At 41.5% G+C, this 22,277-nt stretch overlaps 1 long non-coding RNA gene across 1 annotated transcript in view; it reads right to left on the bottom strand.

Moving 5' to 3' along the window:
• Window positions 1–870: 870 nt before the first annotated feature.
• Window positions 871–22,277, bottom strand: part of LOC136864616 (uncharacterized) — a 237,182-nt gene continuing 215,775 nt past the window's right edge. Inside the window, exon 3 of the long non-coding RNA XR_010859339.2 lies at window positions 871–1,828. This is a non-coding gene — a long non-coding RNA (uncharacterized lncRNA). The remainder of the gene's footprint in view (window positions 1,829–22,277) is intronic.

A 22,277-nucleotide genomic window follows, 5' to 3' on the forward strand; every position in this document is an offset into this window, starting at 1 on the left:
TACATCTTCGGAACCGATATTGAACAAAAAATACAATATCATGCACTTTAAAAAGAGTGCTAATATTAACAAACAGTACAGTTTTTCAACAAAAATAGTACAAAGAGTAATCTGTAAACTCAAAACATACGTTTTACCTCATGATATCGATACGCAGTTGCCACTCGTGGGTTTCCTTGATTTTGTAGTCTTTTTTTCGTTGACTAGTTTTTCAATATTTGGAGTTAATGTTTGAGTAACACTAACTTTAAGAGCACACTTCAAATTGTGATCTGACAACTGGCTTCTCTGTTTTGGTTTGATTGTTTTTAAAATAGAAGAGTCGTTCACAGGCATACGTAGAACCGAAAATACTCAACATTCTTGCTGCAAACCTATGCAATCGGGGAAAACTTTTTTGTGAAAAATGTCTATAAAAGTCACACAAATCCTTCTTATTTACAAATTTATCTCTTAGTTCTCTATCACACTGTAAATCTATTAACTCTAATTGTAGGTCTGGATCAACGTTATCTGCAACAACTGAATATGGCGTGGTTAAAAGTTGAAAATCAGTTTCCAGACACTCCAAATTGTTAAATCTACAATTAAATTCCAAATAAAGGTTTTTATGATTTTGAAATTCCTATCAATATCCTCAGCCGTAGCACATTCAAACACTGTAAGCAGTTTTTGAAAATGTGGAAGAGTTATGTCCATGAACCGACGCTCTCACAGACACAATTTTAATTTGAACGATTTCACTCTATCAAACATTTCTGTAATTATTAAACCCCTTCCCTGGAGAGAAACATTCAGAATGTTCAAATGACCTGTTAAATCTGCAAGAAATGCGAGGTCACAAATCCACCTGCGATCTTGTGGTTCGGGGACTGGCACATTTTGTTGCTCCATAAATGTCGTAGTTGAAAAACGCATCGAGTACTTAGCCTCGACTAAGCAGCGAACAGCACAATGATAAGGCAAATCACCAAGTTCACTGTCGCTTTCTGCTAGGAATTCCTTGAATTGCCGATGACGTAAGGCCCTTGATCTTATGAGGTTAGTAATTCTAACCACTGCGGTCATTACACTGTTCAGTTCAATGCTTTTTCGCACATGTATTTTCTAAATATATGATACAGTGAATTGGAACAAATGTGTGAGCTTTATTGAGAGTCTTCATTTTTTGTATTATGAGCCCAACTACTCCAGAATTGCGTCCTACCATAGAAGGTGCACCATCTGTTGCTATTGTAACTAGTTTGTTCCATGGAATGAAAGCTGACAGGTATGTGAACCAAACCGCGCAGCCACTCGCTCGGTTTATTCCTATGTCATCGTAGCTATAATACCTATCTGTGTCGGTGCGACGTTAAACAAATAGTAATAATAAATATTTGTAAGTCAAGTATTCAGCCAGTCAATGTTCAACGCTATACGACTTTAAACATGTTGCCGAGATAAGCCAAGTGAACAATCTTGTCTTCAATGTTGTCGTAAAACTACAGGGACAAATGAGGAGACAATTACGAACATCAAAATTTATTGTTACTGGTTTTACGTCACAACAACTACATTTTAGTTTTCGGAGACGACGAGGTGCCCGAATTTTGTCCCACAGGAGTTCTTTTACGTGCCGGTAAGTCTAACGAGACGAAGCGGCGTATTTGAGAACCTTCCAATATCACCGGACTGAGCCAGGGTCGAACCTGCAAACTTGAGAGTCAGAAGGACAGCACTCTACCGTCTGAGCTACTCAGCCCGGCACATTGAAATTTTACATTCACTCACATCCGCAAATTCTTCACTCTTCCAAATGCATCTTTTCAACCAGACGATTACTCACCTGAAACAGAAAAAGGGAGAGATGTTATAATATGGTTATATGAAATTCATAACGATAATTAGGACGACAAAAATGAATTCACATAACACACATAGTAGCTGCAAATGCTGAAAATGTCGAGCGCCCAAACACACACATATTTAAAAATTACTACGAAGAAAATACTTCTTACAGATACCTCTATGTTTGTTATAGTTTTATTTTGAGGACTGGGACAAAGAGGTCTTCGATATCGCAAATGCACAGCTTTTCAGTAGAATGGAGTCCCGTGTGAATAGGTTTCCGTATGTACGAGGGTTGGAACTTTCATAGTGGCAACAATTTAATTACAACTGATACAAAATAGATGCATGTTGCCAAGTTTTACTGTCCTTTGAAGCAGTTGACAGCGATGTGGAAGTCGTAGGATACCTTTAGCAGCGCCTGTTGTGTTGATAGTTTGAATGGAGCGGTCTGCTACCTGACGAATATCTGGAACAGTTCTGAAGCAAATGCCACGATGTGGTTCCTTCGTCTTAAGAATCAAATCAAATTCACAAGGGCTTACGTCCGGGAAGTATGGTGGATGGTACAGCAATTCCCAGCCCAATCGATCGAGTAAATCAGTCACAGCTTGCGCTGTATGCGGCCGAGCGGTGTCGTGCAAAATCATGGGTGGATTCTGCAAAAAGTGTCGCCGCTTCTTTCTCAAAGCTGGTAGCAAGTTGGTATCCAAAAATGTCTACTGTGGAGGAATGCAACGTGTTAGGATAACATCATCACAGTCGTACACCATAACTTTCACATTGCTGGGGTTCTGACGAACTTTCGATTCCGTGGTAACCCGTGATGAAGCCATTCGTGCGATTGACGTTTCAGTTGTGGCTCGTACGATTTGGCCCATGCCTCATCCAGCGTAATGATACGGCGTAAGAAAGCTCCTTCGCGCTCATAGCGTTCCAAGTGGTTACGAGTAGCGTCGTATCGTAACCATTTCTGCATTTCGTCAAATCACGCGGAACCCATCATGATGCAATTCTCATGCCCAGGCGTTTTCAGAATGCGAAGCGCAGTCGAATGCGCTAATCCTGTGTCTCGGGCCAGCTCACGAATCGTACGGCGTCGATCAGAATCTAGTAACGCGGCAAGAGCATGTATTTCTTCACTGACACTAGGAAGACCTGGCCGACCCATGTCTTCCACATTTGGCGTCCCTCTTAGAAAGCTTTTACACACCGTGCCACTGTTCTGTAAGGCAATGAAGATTTCTCTCAAGCCTCTAGAAGACCTTGATGACAGTCGTGCAGTACGATATCTGGCACATTCAATCTTTATCCAACTCCGTTGTTCTTGTTTCGAAAACATCGTGCAGTTTCCTTTGCATGGCGTCTCTACAGTAGTGTTGCCACTATTAAAGTTCCAATCTTCATAATTATTCGAGCGTTGTGATTTTAAATAACGTACCGTAAGTTAAAATACGGAAGGCATACATCAGACGAAACATCTACACGATGAGTATTAGGTAAACAAGGTGAAAAAGATGCTAGATGGAATAGGAATGCGAGATGCTTGGGTTAGAGAGATCCAGAACGGAAAAGTAAATTGGGTAAGAAAGTAAATCTTAGATTGAAAGGCATTGACAAACAAATGATTCGTCCCGTAAGTTAAAATAAGGAAGGCATACATCAGACGAAACATCTACACGATGAGTATTGTGTAACCAAGGTGAAAAGGATGCTAGATAGAATATGAATGGGAGATGCTTGGGTTAGAGAGATCCAGAGCGAAGAAAAGAAACTGAGTAAGAAAGTAACTATTTGAATGAAAGACATTAAGAAACAAATGATTACGTCAGAATGTAGAACCACATTAACATTGCGGGAATTCTGTGAAATCAGAAAAAAAACTGCCCATAAAGAAAGACTTACGAATAGAGATGTAAGAGGTATATTGTGTAGGTAATGGGTATCTATAAGAATAAGAGACTAAGAGAGAGAAATGTAAATTTTTGTTGATTGTGTAGGTAACTAATAGAGGGGGCGCAATTGTTGCGAGTATGTAGGGAAAGAGAATCATTTAAGATCAAACAGCCTACGTGGGTAGTGACTGTAAAGCAAAAGAAGAAAGGGAGAAATAATTTTATACAATTATAGAATTGTTAAACAAAGAATAGATCGCACCTGGTAGGGCAGCAACATTTTTCCAGATACTACATAATATGTGACAAGAGAGTATCAAAGAAACCGAGCACAAAGTTAACTTTAGTTTTATGGTTGTATTGTTGTTATCATCGTTGTTTTCATTAAGGTAACTGTCTGTTAATTACATGCGAAATCGCTTAGGTTACTATAGATTAAATATTCCCTCCTCAGCTGCTGGAGTTCTGTAGCTGTAGCATGATAGTATTCGTTCATTGATACATTCATTCATTCATTCATTCATTCATTCATTCGTACAGTCATTCAAATAATTCATAATGTCTATTGTAAACTACGGATAACATTGTTCAGACTCGTTACACAAATAAAGACTTGCGTTAATACGAATCAATAGGGGTAAGATACACGTTGTCCTTGACTATATAACAATGTTAAGGTCTAGGAAAAAAAAACAAAAAACAAGAATCTTCGAAACTACGATTTAGAGATTGGGTGTAAATAATGAGTAGGCGTAGTTGCAATATTTAAGGTAGTAACACATACACTAATTGTAACAATATCATGCATATATCAGACTAATTTCGATTGCAATAAATTATTACTCTCCCCAGTTCCTCGCGATCCGGAACTAGGGGATGGCAGTATTATATTCGGTACTATACTATTCTATTCACTACTGAGTCACTGGTATTTGTCAGTCTGACTATCAGCGAACAAAGCGTGACCAGAATCTTTTAAATCGGTAGACGCACTTACTCGCTACGGTGTTCTGAACTGTACCGAATGCTCTCACGGAGAAAGTTTGCATCATGGAGTTAAATGTATTGCTTCGGTGTTTGCATGAGGCTTTGAGTTACCTAGCGATATAGGAACACCGAATGCACCCATTAGAGTTGTTCGCCAGAAATAGCCTGTGATAGACAGGCTGATTTTCTTGACGCCAAATTTCCGTGGATGATGCGGAGCGAGATGTCGTCACATCAAAAATGAAAAAGGGATATTTACTACGAAATATCGAATGTTAATACGCAAGAAAAAGTAACAGTCAGAACCGAGAAATGAAATTGCTGGGGTCCTTCACCAAATTTAACACAAATAACTCCATAGCCAGATGCATCTTTATCGTTACTAAAGAGTAAGCGTGCGAAATGAAGGGTACATACGCTACTTGATAGTAGTTACTAAAACGCACACTGAGGGCCTGAACTACGATACCCAGACAAATGTGTGGTTTAAATTTATGCGACAGATTGCACACTTATCCGGCAGTTGGTTTGAAAAGGCATACTACGACACTCGTTTATGCGCAATCTGGAGGAATATTCTATAGTTTAGCTATGCCGAAGGTAGATCGGCAGTTGAATCTCTTATCTGGGACTCTGCTGTAAAAACAAAAATGGCTGCACATCGTGATGAATCTGCATCTGCATGATGCTATACGAAAAGTAAGTTATTACGATGTAATCTTATAAAAAAAGTTGTACGGGATCGACTGTCTGTATTGTCTATATTTCGCCGTACTTTGATACATTTATATGTTTTAGGCACACTCAAGATCGTATGAGTAGTTTTTAGCTTTCGTGTCTGTTTGTCTCTCTGTCTGTTACGCCAGCACGGGTAACCGGCTGAACAGATCTCGCCCAAACATCATATTTAAAGTCTCCTCATCCATGAGCAGGTTTCGATATGCGTATCATTTAAAAATCACTCAACAGACTGCGGGCCAGAAGAGACTTTTTCTTTCAATTTTCTCTTACACTACTAATTATATGTAAAATATGCAGACTATATGTGAAACAACGCCCCTTAATTTTAAATAATTCTTGTTATGTGCATAACTTCGCCTAGCCTTCAAATGACGGAGAAAATTACTATTTTATACGGGCTTCATGCTCTGCAGCTAGTGACGGACACCCTCGCAGAACTACAGTTATTTGAAGGGTCCATAAAAGGAGAAAATAAGAGGATGCATAACATTTCACTCGGATTGAAAATTAACCCCAGCTAACGTAACTGAAGACCACGGAAACATGAGGTAGAACTCTACCCTTTGGTGCGTGTCCGTCCGTCGTCAGTCAGTCAGTCTGTCTGTCTGGTTATCTATCTGTTTTTATATCCCTAAAAGTGGAAAACTGCTAGATGTATTTCAGCCAAACTACGTATTTGGAATCTACTTACTCAGGATTCTGTTATCAGATGCATATGATGTCATGGTATTCATATGGAGTTGGTATTTATAGGAAGATTATTCTCAAATATTTTCGTTAACATTAGGTCTATCAAAAGACTGTATATAACAAACGTTTAACAATATGTTATTTCCGTTCCTTTATGCGATGTACGTATTTATCGTACGACGGATAATAACGCAGATGATTACAAAAAAAAAATGGATTTTTAGTCCAAGTCCCGTGGGACATGTCGTACATGTCACTTCCAGGTGGGTAACGGGAAAAACTGAAGAGCCATTTTATTCTTTTCGATAGGGCAGATATTAAGGGAGGTATCATCAAAGCCATAGTGCCACACCAGTGGTCAGACATACAATATGGAACCTCAGAACCATGGAGAATTTCGCAGAACTTGGGACCAGGAACTGTACCGTATGATAAATTCGGAAATCGTCCTCGGTCTCTCTCTCTCGACTTTATTCAACTTCATCATATTTCACGTTACTGCCACGCGCTTTCGTAGAAAACTATCACTTTAACATGTCACACTACACGTGTGAGTAGAGCCATGTTGCTTCGCATAAATTCCTGATGGAAACGATGTAATCTACTGCAAATTTCCGTGCGAAAAACGGGTACAAATGGTAGTGTATGTATATATTTATAAAATATATCACGCTTTCTATCCACTACTACAGAGTTTTCAAATACTTTCCGAGATAGCAAGTTGTTGCCACTAAGAATATGACTTGCACGCAAGAAGCGTAATGTCAAGCTTCCCTGGTAGCCATAATCTTTAAAGTGTCATCTTCTGATGCTGCCGCCCCATTATTTGTCGGTTCGAGTCCCATTAGTTGAATACTTCTTTACCCTCTAGATGTTAATCGACAGATTAATAGAAGTGGTGGTAAACAATTCCTAATCACTAGAATACGTGCCAATAACTTGATTCTATTCCAGACCTCTCCGCGGCGCTCATATGGAGTAATTGTGTATGACGTTATTCACGGTGATTCGTCCAGCCAATGGGGACGATAAGGGGATTATATTTCTTTGACTTCATAACAACTTACTATAACGCTGCGTGATCAAAACGTTTTCACTTGAGGGTGTTGCTGCAGCGTACATGGAACGTAGCATGACTCCGATGCGGGTATATAAGCACGGACATGTGGGCAAAGGGGTTAGTGTGGCAGTCTTGTCGTGCCGAGGCGCGTGCGTTAAATGCGGCCACGTGAACTATGGCGACGTTAATACTACTAAATGCGTCCAAACAGGACCAACATGCTGTTATTCTGTTCTTGGCTGCCGAAGGATAAACACCGGTGGACATCCATCGGAGAATGAAGACTGTGTTCGGGGCAGCATGTCTGTCGAAAACCACCGCTGTGGAATGGTGCACCAAGTTCCGTGCGGATAGCGTTTCGACACAAGACGCTGGTCGATCTGGGAGACCAGCCTCATCCATTGTGAACAACAACAAGAGGGCGGTGGATGAGGCGATTAGGGCGGACAGGAGCATATTCCTGATCTTTCCTCATGCGATTATCACGCCTTTGATCCCCTCAAAAAGGCATTGAAGGGCCGACGCTTCCTGTCGGACGAGGCGATTACGGACGTCTTCACGCAGCAGGACACGGTGTTTTACGACACGGAGATCTTCTACCTGGTACGTCGGTGAGACGAGTGCTTTGATGCTCACGGCGATTTTACATCCCGATTCAGGACTATACGGCCGTCGAACGGAAACGTTTTGATCGCCCCTTGTATTAAGTATTTACACTAAAGTGATATAAATGCTTGCCAGTTACTATCCTGACAATGTCTTGGAAAAAATGAGTCAATCATCATCATCGTCGTCATCCAAAACGGGGTATTAAGCCAAGTGGTCTGCTACGGTCTCGATCCGTCTCTTAGGTGGGCGTCCAGTAGAACGACTTCCTCTGGGTTGGTATCGTAAGATCTGCTTTAGGATTCTTTCTCTTTCCATTCTGTTGATTTGACCCTTTCAGTTCTTACGATATTTTCGTAAGAATTTTAACATGTGTTCTAACTTCAATTTTTTCATCACCTCCTCGCTCCTCTTGCGGTGCCATCGCTTGAATCCTGCTGTACGTCTCATGAATCTCACCTCAGCAGCGGTGACTCCCGTGACTCGGAAGTCACCTCGTTTCCTCATGGTCCATGCTTCACTTCCGTACAAGAGAACCGGTCCGGCTAGCGTTCTATAAAAGGTGCAGTCTTGTGTTTCTCTGGACTATAGAAAATATAAAATAACTACTTAATTAGCACAAATAAATTAAGTAACAAAATTACTGATCCTCCGCCGCATGCACGCCGCCTACTGGTATTATACAGGTTTTCTAGTTTATGTAACATCTTAACAAAACTTGTGGCACTGATTACGAATATAAACTTTACTTTCGCCATAACACGCATCCTCGCAATGAGCATTAGAGAAAAAAAATTATATCGTGTGGTAAGAATTATTTGAGAAGGTACATAACATGAATCTTATTTTTTTGGATCCATGTTATAATGTCAGTTTTTATTTTCTACAACAATTTCTGTGTTTCGTTACATATTCAATTAACTTTAACGTTTCTTCAGATGTGTGAACTTCAGTCGTAACTCTTTTCTTGGCTGGAACTTTCACATTATACACTAATAAGAGTCTAATATTGGATTCTAGTTAAATAATTCCAAAACAAATAGCACTAAACGAACGAAAACACCCGGGAACAGGTATACCGTCGCGCTATTTTTCACTACATTTTCAGTAAGTTTACTGCCAATGATGCAAAAGAAATGTTACTACATCTTCCGCATAACAATACCGTAGTTAAAATCCATTGGAAGTACGCAAGAAAATATTTAACTTCCAGTTGGTAAAACTGCAGCCTACGTATATGGATGTTTATCTGACAGTCGTAGCACAGGCCCAGAATGTCGCAACGCTAAATATTTATCGCGGGCATGTCCAAAAATAGTGTAATGGTCAGGTTATCACATTCTGTACCGACCTTCGTGCGCACTACCCTCGTTATCAGAATAATTTCTGGTAGAAAGGAAAACAGGTAACGTTTGAGCATAGATTTTGGCCAACCCTGAGGATCGAGAAGCAAGCGAGGCAACGTCACATGTGTTCGTCTTCCAGGAGGTGTGGTTTTGTGATGTTACGCAGAAAGGTCACTCTAAACCCATTTTCTCGGGAGCTGATTAAAATGTTTCTATGATTAAACATTCTGGCTATATCGAATTATTCTAATCAAGGAATACAATTAACGGTAGTTTAACTGTGAAGAAATGTGCTAGATATAATCCCGCCCCAATACGTATGACATTTAAGTGTTTGATCAACGCTGGTAAGAACTCCAGAGGGACGAACGATTTATCAAACACACTTGCGTCTCTGATGATCGTAAATATTTAACACTAGGTTATTTTTGCTTTGGCTGTTGAGGTTCAAATACACTACAACTAATAAAATAATACATCCTCTGGGAAATAAACTCAGCAGTTATGTAAAATTCAACGGCTTTATAAAGATGGAACAAATGGACATAATAAGGAGGAATACTTTCATACAACATGGCAGTTCGTATAAAGAAAAGACGCCTACTTAGTGCGTTTTCTCCTGTGAATAACTTATTGGCCTGTAACGGCCTGTATAGCACACAGCACCTTGACCCATTCGAATACTTATCATGATCCGTCTCGCATGAATATGGATATCCCACGTAGTTCAGGTTTCCACACTGCTAAAAAACGGAGTGCGTACAGACGTTAAAATGCTTCAGTAGTCTGTCACTGTTAAAAGTTTCCTGTACTTTTACTGCCATCTCTCTGTTCAGTCTGTGCGCAAGGGAAAGGGTTGTGGGAAGACACGGACAAACCGAACGTATGAAAATCGCATAAACAAGTCATAACACCGCAACGAATGGAAGTTTGGAATAACACGAATGGAGTATACAAACGTTACACCTACCACTTCCTACACATCATCCGCCATGTCTTCTACATCAGAGGTGACCAGGGGACGCACTGTAGGTATGTGGCAATGGGGTCGGTCACTCAAAAGACATACAGTAGTTCGATATTGGATACGAAGATACCAGGAAGAGGGTACGGACAGCCTTATTACGCGCAAAAAATCGGGGCTATCTAAGTAGACAACTAGGAAACAAGACAGGGATATTTTCGAAGCCATAAAAAAGAATCCTTTTCTTCCAGATACAGTGCTCACTAGAAACCTAGGAATTAACAGTCCATCGGCGTCTTAACGCTGCCGGTATCCATCCTGCCAAAAAAGGACTCCTTATATCTAAGCACGGAGAAGCACGTGTAGCTTTCTGCCTGCAGTATCAACCAGCACCACAAGACTTCTCTTACACGGTGCGATGAAGGGGTTTGAACGCTATCACTGTGGCGACCCGACAAAACGCGCTACTCTCCTCAACATGTTGTCACTAAGGCGTGGAGTGGAAGAATGAGTGTAGGTTTTGGGCGTGGATGAGCACCAATCGATTAGGAGAATTAGCGGAAAGTACATGAGCAATGAATGTTCTAAAACAATGGGTGCTGAGTCAGCATCTTCCGATGAGGTCATTGACCCCTATTTGAGTAGTAAGGCTATGTAGATACTGACGCGAGGTCATTGAACCCTAGTTCAGCAGTAAGGCTCTGTAGGTATTAGATCATTGAACGCGGAATAACGTCATAACCTTGCATACGAGAGCAAGCCTAACCTCACAGACTCCATTGGAGGGGCCTAATTGGTCAGGGAATGATCTGGAGTGCTTTTGACACCCGTAGGTGAGGTTATGACGTATACGTAAGAGGGCAATGCTAACAGCACTGGCCATCCTGGAGTGTTTTTGAGCGTTAGGTGAGGTTGTGACGTCATACCCTTACGTACGAGGGCAATGCTAACCTCACGGGTCAATTTGGAGGAGCCGAATCGGACGGGCTACCCTTAGAGGAGCCGAGTCGTGTAGGTCACGGAGCCTTTTGCAAGAGCTGAATCGATCGGGCCCCCATGCAGGAGCCACAAATCGGTTAGCTGACCTGCAGATGAGGTTAAGACGTCATTATAAGGTGTTCACCTAACCTTGCGCACGAACGCTAACCTAACCTCACCTCACATACAGGCTCCCCTTGGAGGAGTCCAATCGGTTAGGTGACTGTTAGTTGAGGTAATGACGTGTTAAGCTAACCTCGCTACGAGCAACGCCAACCTAACATCAGACGGGTTCACCTTGGAGGAGCCGAACTAGTGAGGTGACTTGGTGTGGTTAACACGTGTGTTAACCTAACCTTGGCCACGAACGATAACCTAACTTCACACACGCTCTTTATCGTTTCCCTCTTGTAGTAGTGACGGAGCAGTGACGTAATAAGCGCTGGCGATTTAAACACGCATGTTTATCTTAATATAACCGAACGTGCAGGCCTTCTCGTGACAGCGTGAAAAATGACTAACATATCCGCTACATACATATCAGTGCGCTCTCGTGGAGACTTCGTGAGTTACTGCAAACAAATTACTATTAGATCCCGCTGGAGACGTCAACAGGGGGGAATAGCTAGTGCGCATGTGTGCATGTACATCAGCTTGAGGTATACTCTAACGGAGAGTTTGCAAGTTACTGTAAAACGGATTACTCACGCACTCACAGGCTCATTACCCGTCTCTCCCATGGAGTAGTGTCGGAGCTGTGACGTAATAAGCGCGGGCGATTTAAACATGCATGATTATCTTTACATAACCAAACGCGTAGGCCTTCTCCTGACAGACCTGTGACGTCACAGCGTGGGTGATTTTTGAAATGCGGACTGCTTGCTAAAGGTGCATGACGTTATAACCTAACGTGTGTCCATTCGTTGTCCCGTTCCTCTACGATGTCGGGTTTGTGGTGAGATGAATCTTTGAAGATTGATTTTAATAACCGGATGCCCTTCCTGACGTGAACCTCATCAGGGAATAAGATGAAATGAATGACATGATATATGATATCTGGAAGGGAGAGGGTAAAACCCGGCAGTGGCACATAGCCTTTTCCTGTCGAATAGCATCGAGAGGTCTGCTCGAGGCTTTACGTCTCCATCCGACGGACAAATAACCATCAACAGCGTTATATGCCCTCACTCCATATGAGCACTGCGGAGATGATTATAATTTAATCAAGGCGGTTTTGGGCACACAGTCTAGTAATTACAAATTGTATACCACCACCTACCTAACCCTGTCAGGCTGAATGGCTCAGAAGGTTGAGACGCTGGCCTTCCGTCGCAAACTTTGCAGGTTCGATCATATTTACATAACGCTGACTGAATACTTCAGCCTTCTGCAAATACTCAGAACTAGAAGTTCTTCAGCCTACATTGTCTTCAAAATAAAATGGTGACGACTAGGAAAACATTTGATAGATCTCAGAAGGGAAAGGGAATGCAATAAGTAGAACATTTTTATTTCAATAAAATATTTATTGCGCAATTATTTACAAAATTAAGCTAACTACTACCGGTTATACGATAGTCTTGGTTATGTTGCCGACAAGGTTGCTGTACTCCTTAATATCTTACTGTGAAGAGGTAGCATGCTTCCAAAATGTTAGTCACCCTGCAACATTCAAATTAAACAAAACGTTTATTGTTTATGAAATTAAGTTTTCAAAATATATTATACTATGCATGTTATGCTTCGCATAGAAGTTGATGCAGTTCTTACCTTAATGCCATATATGTGTTTAGTTCCTTTCTGAATAATTATCAGGTACTGTAAAGAAGGGGAAAGTTCATCCATACACTGTCTACAGTTTACAATCTTCGGATTAGGGCCATCGAAATCGAATTCGATGTGATCTTCACTTCGATGCTTGTAATGTCGTTGACAGCGTCTGCATGAGGCTACATCGATTGACATCTTACTATGGAGAGGCAGGATGTCCCAAAAAGCATCTACAAAAGGAGCAGCGTACGTAGATAAAAAACCTGATGGTAAACACTGATTCAGATGTTTTGGCATCTGATATAAAATTCCATGTTTATAGCACGTCTTGATAGCCTCCCTTACTTGAGCGAGGTAAATAAGATGTAGCGTATTAGTTTCGCTGGTAGGCGAACAGGATGCACATTCCGTTTTGTTTCTTATCAAGATGATTGTCTGTGACAGTGCAACCTTTTTCTTCTTTCCGTTCCATAGCGCACGGTGTAGAAGCACACACTAATGATCATGATGAGGGTTATCCTTATTTATAGTCTTGTAACAATATTAGTTAGTGGATGGTGACATCACTCATACGAATAATAAGACAATCTGCGGTTGTGTTAGCAGGAATATTGTCAGATGTTTCATATTCTAAACGAATATCGACAGGAGATTCCTTTATAGAATCTTCATGATAAGGTGCTTTTAAATTCTTCAGCGGAAATAGCGGACGATCTTCTTTCTGATAATACGATGATTGGAACTTACAAAACATGTCACAGAGCAACGCAAATGTATTTTTCTCAAAATTAACTGGGCATCACATCGTTACGGCTTTTTAGTTACTGATAAAGAAAGTGATGTTCATTATGGAAGGTATCACATGGGTTTCGATCATCTTATATGCATCAACACAGAGTTACAGACTCCACTTGATAAAAAACCGTCATCATGGCAACATCCTGCAAAGAGATTACACAACATATAATCCGTGCTCGAAACAATATTCGAGAAAAACTTAAAGAGCTTAAACGTACTCAAGTAGACACTGATTTATTTTTGAAAACGCAACTAGGTACACCACTGAATGAAATTATTCATTCTACTTCATGCCCAAGTCTACTACAAGTTCTGTTACTATGCAAACATCTCATGATAAAGAGAACAAAGAACAAGAAAAGGCTGAAGAAGAAGAGAAGCAGGATGAGGGAGAGAAGCAGGACAGGGATGAAGAAGAGGATGAGGAAGAAGAACTTAACGATACTTCACCATCCAAGCGAATTAAGTTATTAACTACAGATGTTATTGCTAAAACACCTACTACATCAACACAAGGTCTACCTTCTAAGTCTGAGGTTATGATCACACCATAGTATCGTAATAATTTTAAGACTTTAATTCAAAATACCTGTGGATCCCTCTTTGCTCCTTATATAGAAAGGCTCTTTACAGGACGAACTGACACAACATACGGTATTCGCTATGAAGACTACTGTTTCCGGATAGGTAATGCAAATGTTAAGATTAATGGCAACAGTCTCATCGTAAAAGGTGTTACCTACAAACCTGCTAAAGGTTTCTTATAACTTTTTTCTCACGAATACCTGACAAGGATATAATTTCACATGATGATCTTAAAAAATATAAAGCAATACCTTGCTACTGACGCAACAAGACAAAATTACAAGAGGACAGAAGCTGTAAATGCACATAAGAGAAGCGAGTATCGAGAGTTTAATTCTAAGCTGTTTCCGTCACATCAAACGACTGCACGTGGTCGTAATGTTATCTACAAGCCCTTGTTGTACGTAGACGTAAGATACTGGAATGACCCTAACTTACTCGTAGAACGATTACAACTTCTAAGAGCTTGGCAAGATGCTGGTCACACAGGTCACGAATCAGAAATTCTAGAAACAGACAGAGAATTACGTCATGCGGGTATTATTCAGTAATGGCTCGTCAAGATAAGACCTCGTCCATAAAGATAAGCATCGCACAAGAGTTACACAAACCAGCTCGTCGCAACTACTATCGCAGACGCGTTATTACACACACGGAAAAGATGATCTCTGGCAAGCAGACTTAGTAGAAATTATTCCATATGCCTTTAGCAGTAAGGAGTATAAGTATCTACTTACTGTCATCAATGTGTTTGCTTTCCACAACCTGTGCGTTCTAAGACAGCAGCTCAAGTCAAAGACGCATAACCATGTCGACGTGATAGCTGCATGTTAAACCAGTGTGACCTTAGTATGGCACGTGCTCAGTCCCGCTATTATAGAACTACGCATAAAGTATGTACAGGGAGAATAATTTAAGAGTTCAGACTTCTGCTCGCATGCCCGCGGGAATTCCCGAGCAAGCGCCATATGGCTTGTTTCAACACTTGCGAGATAAGAAGTGTTCACTGCCAGCGCGCAGATGGTTAGCACTCTGTCCCTCAGTTCGCTGGAAACTATTGGACTTTTAAGGTGTGTTGTGAGGTTATTATCACGATGATTAGAAACACTATAGAGCAAAGAATATCTTTGGTCGGGTGTTATTTGCACAAAAAGAAGAAACCAGTTAAAAGGTGCCTTCGAAAATTCCATAGACAATTTCCCGGTGCGACAGTACCATCAAAACGTTACGTGCATCAGCTCGTTTACAAGAGGCGTAGTACTGGTTCCGTAATCAATGAGAAAAAGAAGCGACGGAGAACAGCCCTCACACGGGAGAGGTTAGAAGATTACAGGCAAGACTCCAGGTCAGTCCACATAAATCGTTTCGGAGAATAGCTCAGGAAAGTGGTATTTCACCTTCTTCAGCACATAATGCAACAAAATTGTTATATTTACGATCTTATCGGACTCATTCAGTCCGTAACATACTGTCTGCAGATTTCCATGCAAGAATACGATTTTGCAATTGGCTAATGAATAGCGTCCACGACGGTATTGTGGATCCGAACTTTCTTTTTATGAGCGACGAAGCCTGGTTTCATTTGAGTGGATATGTCAATTCACAGAACAATAGAATCTGGGATACAGACAACCCGCACATTTTACAGCTGAGACCTCTGCACGAGATGAAGGTGGGTGTGTGGTGCGCTATCATTGCCCGACGAATTATCGGTCTGATATTTTTTCAGGACACGATTATTTCTGACCGTTATATTCACAACATTCTGGAACCATTTTTTGCTGAACTGATTGAAGAAGAGGAAACGTACGGCTATTTTCAGCAAGATAGTGCAATGGCCCATACGGCGCGTAGCTCTCTGCGACGGTTACGGAAAGTGTTCGATGATGATCAGATCAGTAAAGGCTTATGGCCCCTTCGTTCGCCTGATTCAAGCACATGCGATTTTTATCTATGGGAAAATCTTAAAGGAAAAGTTTACAGGAATAATCCTCGAACTACAGAAGAATTAAAAAGTGAAATTAGGAACATTGTGCGTTCTATCGGTGTCCATGAACTACGAAGTGTGTTTCGAAATCTCATTACAAGATGTGAAGCTTGCAATGCAGCTGAAGGAGATCACTTTCAGCATCGTCTGTAAATACTGGTGAGTTTAATTTAATTTACTAGTTGATTTATTTATTAGTTTATTCATTTACTTATTTGTCCAGAGCATCTATGTAGCCGGTGAGTTCAGTTTCGTTTAGTTTCTATAGGCGTAATCATGCCGCTTCTTTGAGCCGACTATGCCTGCTTGCCATTGCGGGCACTGCGCTTGCTGTCTCCGCTTCCCAGAGCGCCTAATCCTCGGCACTCCGCTATAAACTTTTAAATTAATCACCCTGTACAATGTGTTTGATTCGCAGCTCTGTTACGAAGTTTGAAAAGTGGTACAAGGCCTAAAACGGAGTCAACTCTGGCACCGGTGTTCATCTAAGCATTTTAGGAGTGTTGATGGTTATTTGCCCGTCGGATGGAGACGTAAAGACTTGAGCAGACCTCTCGATGGTATTCGACAGAAGAAGGCTATGTGCCACTACCGGGTTTTACCCTCTCCCTTCCTACTATCATATATCACGTCAATTATTTCATATTATTATATTCCCTGATGAGGTTGACGTCAGGAAGGGTATACGGTTATAAAAATCGGTCTAGACTGGTCCAACCCTCGTCCCGTTTCTCTACGGTGTCGTGTATGAGGTGAGGTGAACCTGCAAAGTTTCCGAAGGAAGGCCGGTTCTCAACCGCCTGAACCATTCAGCCTGGCGGGGTAAGGTAGGTTGTGGTATACAATTTCTAATTACTAGACTGTGTGTCCAAAAAAGCCTTGATTAAGTTCCTATCCCCTCGGCAGTGCTCATACGGAGTGAGGGCATACGAGGTATAACATTGTTGATAGTTATTCGTCCGTCGGATGGAGACGTAAAGCCTTGAGCAGACCTCTCGATGCTATTCGACAGGAGAAGGCTATGTGCCATTACCGGGTTTTACCATCTCCCTTCCAACTATCATATATCATGTCATTCATTTCATCTTATTATCTTCCCTCATGGGGCTGACGTCAGAAAGAGCATCCGGTTATTAAAAATCAATCTTAAAAGTTTCATCTCACCACAAACCCGACACTGTAGAGAAACGGGACAACGAATGGACACACGTTAGGTTATAACGTCATGCACCCTTAGCCAGCAGTCCGCATTTCAAACCACCCACGCTGTGACGTCACACGTCTGTCAGGAGAAGGCCTGCGCGTTCGGTTTTGTAAAGATCATAATGCATTTTTAAATCTCCCACGGTTATTACGTCACAGCTCCGTAACTACACCAAGGGAGGAGACGGGCAAAGAGCCTTTGAGTGCGAGCGTAATCCGTTTTAGAGTAACTTGCGAACTCGCCGTCAGAGTGTACCTCAACCTGTCGTACATGCGCACATCGCACTAACTATTCCCCCCTGTTTATGTCTCTAGCGGAATATGATAGTCTTTTGATTACAGTAACTCACAAAGTCTCCACGAGAGCGCAATGATATGTCTGTAACGGATCTAATAGTCATTTTTTCACGCTGTGACGTCGCAGCTATGTCGGGAGAAGGCTTGCGCGTTCGGTTATGTAAAGATATGCATGCATATTTAAATCGCCTGCGCTTATTACGTCACAGTTCCGTCACTACTGCAAGGGGGAGACGACAGAAAGCGTGTGTGAGGTTAGGTTACCGTTCGTGTCCAAGGTTACCTCACTAGTTCGGCTCCTCCAAGGGGAACCCGTCTGAGGTTAGCCTGACGTTCCCAGATATCCCTGCTTTCAAAAGTAAAAAATCGGGAGAAATTCGGCAGCGAATCGCGACGTATTACGACACATCACTGATCTCAAAGCATGTACTAATTCATTATAATTCAAGACATTAACAACTCAATTCGGCCTACATGTATATAGTATTTTTTTCATTATTTGTATGTGAATACTAAATACTGGACATACCCTGAATTTTAGGAACATGTGATTTTTCATCCTTCAACATGCTGAACACGTTACGACTAATTGTTGTTCAACACACCCGTAGCTGACTGTCTATCATCCATCTAGTCCAGCGTGGATACCTCACACACCAGCAGAACGTGATTCTTAGAACACCCAGAAGTGTCGGCATTGGACTGGCCGGCTAAGTCACCTGATTTAAATCCCACAGAACATATAAGGGCTTTGATGGCTAGAGTGTGGAAGTCGCGACAATAACGCACAACTGACGCTCTCAAGAATCATGCTCTTGAAGTCTGGGAGAACATCAGGGGACGCCCTCGCATCTGTAGTTCTCTGGCCTCCTCCATTTCGCGAAGACTCGACGAAATTTTGGACAATGATGTTTGATAGACGTCCTATTAATCACGTAATGAATAACCAATAGTTTCCATTTTTTCCTAAAGAATTCCCTCCAATTATTCGAATGGCTATAAAATTAGTGTCTTGTGGAAAACTAGCGCATTGTTTATGATTCTACTCTTACTTTTCGTTTGATAAAAAAAGCAAATATTCACTAGCGTAGGAAGCGTTCATTTCATGTATTTATTTATTTTTCTTACAAAATGCGCTCCTTTGTTTCTTTTAAGAGATTTCATTATGAATTACAAGAATCTTATTTTTCATTATTACCCGTACAACTCAACTATTATTCTTTAACAATGTTTTGGATTGTGAAGAATATTCTTCAATCACAAGCTTTTGTAAATGGGCGCATTGTCTCTTATTTTTAAACGCCATTTTGATGATGATGCTTGTTGTTTTAAGGGACCTAACATCGAAGGTCATCGGCCCCTAATGGTACGAAATGAAACAACAAAAATTGCAAAGGCATCCACTGACCAAAATAAAAATAAAAGATGTCATGAAGAATGAATGGATGGACAGGAACTCAACAAAACACAAAACAAACAAACAAAAACCAGTGGATCGGACTCAATACAGATCGAAAATAACATTATTACCAACCAAGGAACCACTTATAAAGCACAATGATGCTTGGTGTCTAAAGGGGGTGCAAAATCCACGTCTAAGGCCCCACAGAATGGTACATGTCGCGAGTAAAATAGAACCATGGTATGTGTCATGTTGGGGTATTAATCAGAAGTAGCGAAGACTCACGGTGTTCCACAAAAGATGGTACTACTCACAAGTATTGCAATACGTACAAGTAACGCAGACCTATGGTGTGTCTCACACAATGGCGCAACTCAGAGTCAACGCATACCGAGAAGGTTCCCCACCTAGGTGTACTAAACACGGGCGCCAGTATTCCCGTGGTGTTCCTCATATAGTGGGTACTAATCACAGGCAACGCACGCCCATGGTGCTGCTCATATTGTGGTACAACTCACAGGCTACGCCCAGACCCGCGGTGTTGCACACATGGGTACGACGCACGGGTAAAAGCCATTTTATCCCATTTCCGATAATCATATTAAGAAAAAAGCATGGTATAATATTTCAGTAAAAGAGTAGACCCTAGGTCTTTAAATGAAACACGAATCGCCTTACTAAGTTCTCAGTGAAGGTTACCTCCTTTCATCTTAATGTCTTGCGTTCAAATTTGATATTTGTGCTTATTTCAGTGCAAAATGCATTAAAGTAGTTTAATTTAATAGGGCCTACACTAACGAAAATAAGGTTTATTCCTTCTTTCAATGGTCGAGCGCAATGCTATTTGATAATGAAGTCATGGTCGAGACCGCTAATATTTCAGCCAGCCTTCGCACTTAAGAATTACAGAAAACAGGATAATTTGACCCTCAACGAGTTGACGTACGATAGTACGTCTGTTAATTTCAAGGAGCCCATGTGGTTCCTCCCGTCATTCCCGTCTCTATCGCATCTTGGAGGTTGAGCCAGAGGGACGTGCGGGCAGGCAGGGAAGCAAGTAACTTGGTTCATGCTAATCTCCCATTTTTCACTCTCTCCACCTCCCCTTGCTCTTCAGATGTGTGCATGTGTTACGCGTCTAATGGATATGACCAATGAAAGCGAGTGTGTAAGCACGTACTAGGCGATTCTGAGGGATGCACAGATTTCCTTGCCTGAAATGAATATTTCTAGCCACAAGTTTTTAATGAAGGCCGGTGTACGTCGTACCTCCCACAAACTAGACCGGTTTGAAGGAATGGGTTCAGAATTATGACAGGGTTTAACACAGGACGATCAGAATTGGGTCAACATTAGTGCCGTCAGTATGTCGAAGTGGAAAGAAGCGTAGGGAATCCTATAGATTTAATCCTGAATGGGGTGATACGTTCTTCAGTAGACAGTGTGGCAGGGATTGAATTAATTTAATCCCAATGGCTCTGTCAAGTTCATGAAGATAAAATGGTGTAAACTACGAATACGCATTAAGCAGTAAATAATTTGCTAGAATCATTACATCTGAATTATTACATTATACTAACACGCTTTTCACACGCATTTTACGTCATTATTTTTTACGTACTACAATATTTGAATTTCTTTCGTCTAATATTGCCTTCAAACCAGCTACCGTTACCTAACCACAAGCAGTCTCGGTGAATCCACGTTTGGTTCTCGGTCCTTGGTTAAGATCTAACCTTGGTAAGTAAATAGGAACGGGACTGAAATAGCTTTGCGTGGACAGATAAGCTTCATGATATTAGATGTTGTAGGCCTACTGCTGATCGCGCTACCAAACGTTAACGACAGAAGTTGTGTTGGCCCTGTGTACTCGGTAAGTCGCTAAACATAATTATGGTCCGCAAGTAAGAGAGTCACAGACGAGTCCAGTTAATTGAGAAGTTTTGTGTTAACATTTTCAAACTTCAATGAGTATATCCCTATTGCAAATAAATACACCACCGGTTGCTATTTCTTGATGAATGCAGTATTTTTGAATCTCTCACTTGGCACAGACCTCAGTAAGTGTAGCTTCCAACGAAGTCTCAGCCTCATTTATGCCTGTGACAATGTGGGAGCTGGTGAGCAGTGCTGAGTAATGACACTGGTGGCGCGACGTGTGTGTCTCCATGTTATGACAGGTGCTATTCATATAGCCAATCATGCTACAATAAGACATTCTACCCCAGTGAAGAAAGTAATGGGAAACTCTCTCACTCCTCATCGAGTGCTGTACGCCCCATTATGACACAAACATCGGTGTTTGTGAGTTTCCTATACCTGCATATTCTTTGTTGGTGCAATCTGAGGATCCAATCAACCGACGGACTGAAGATTTAACAGACAAATAAATGCAATCTGAACCCACTGTTACGTAAAAATGAGTGTTCTAATAATTATTTGATATCGTGCATTAACCAACGGAAAATGTCCCTTGTAAGGAATTTTGCCGGGCGAGTTGGCCGTGCGGTTAGGAGCGCGCAGCTGTGAGCTTGCATCCGGAAGATAGTGGGTTCGAATCACACTGTCGGCAGCTCTGAAGATGGTTTTCCGTGGTTTCCCATTTTCACACCAAGCAAATGCTGGGGATGTACCTTAATTAAGGCCACAGGCGCTTCCTTCCAACTCCTAGCCCTTTGCTATCCCATCGTCGCCATAAGACCTTTGTGTGTCGGTGAGACGTAAAGCCATTAGCAATTAAGGAATTTTAGAACATAAATTGTGAAATACACAATTGAGAACAGTAGGTAAGTTAAATTCAACGAGTCCAGTGGCGTGAGGTAAGATGACAGTGCCCATAAGAAGTCAGGAGAACTAACCATAAACTTGCATTTCATCGAATTACAACAGAACACACTGAACGGTTTGTGTTTGCTATTTTAACACCCGCCAGCAAGCTAACAAGCAGTCACACTCATCTAGCGTCGCCCGAGAAAATCAATACAAGGAATTGCTTGGGTTCCAAGTGAAGCGCAGAGAGGCAGAAAATACACTCCCCACATAACCTAGATTAAACCCCTACAAGCGTTGACTAACATTCTGCGGCTCCATTCGTCTTCAGTCAATACTAACCTAGCAGAGTCTAGTTTGTAGCCAAAA

Source organism: Anabrus simplex, chromosome 2, assembly GCF_040414725.1.
Source record: "Anabrus simplex isolate iqAnaSimp1 chromosome 2, ASM4041472v1, whole genome shotgun sequence".
Taxonomy (NCBI): domain Eukaryota; kingdom Metazoa; phylum Arthropoda; class Insecta; order Orthoptera; family Tettigoniidae; genus Anabrus; species Anabrus simplex.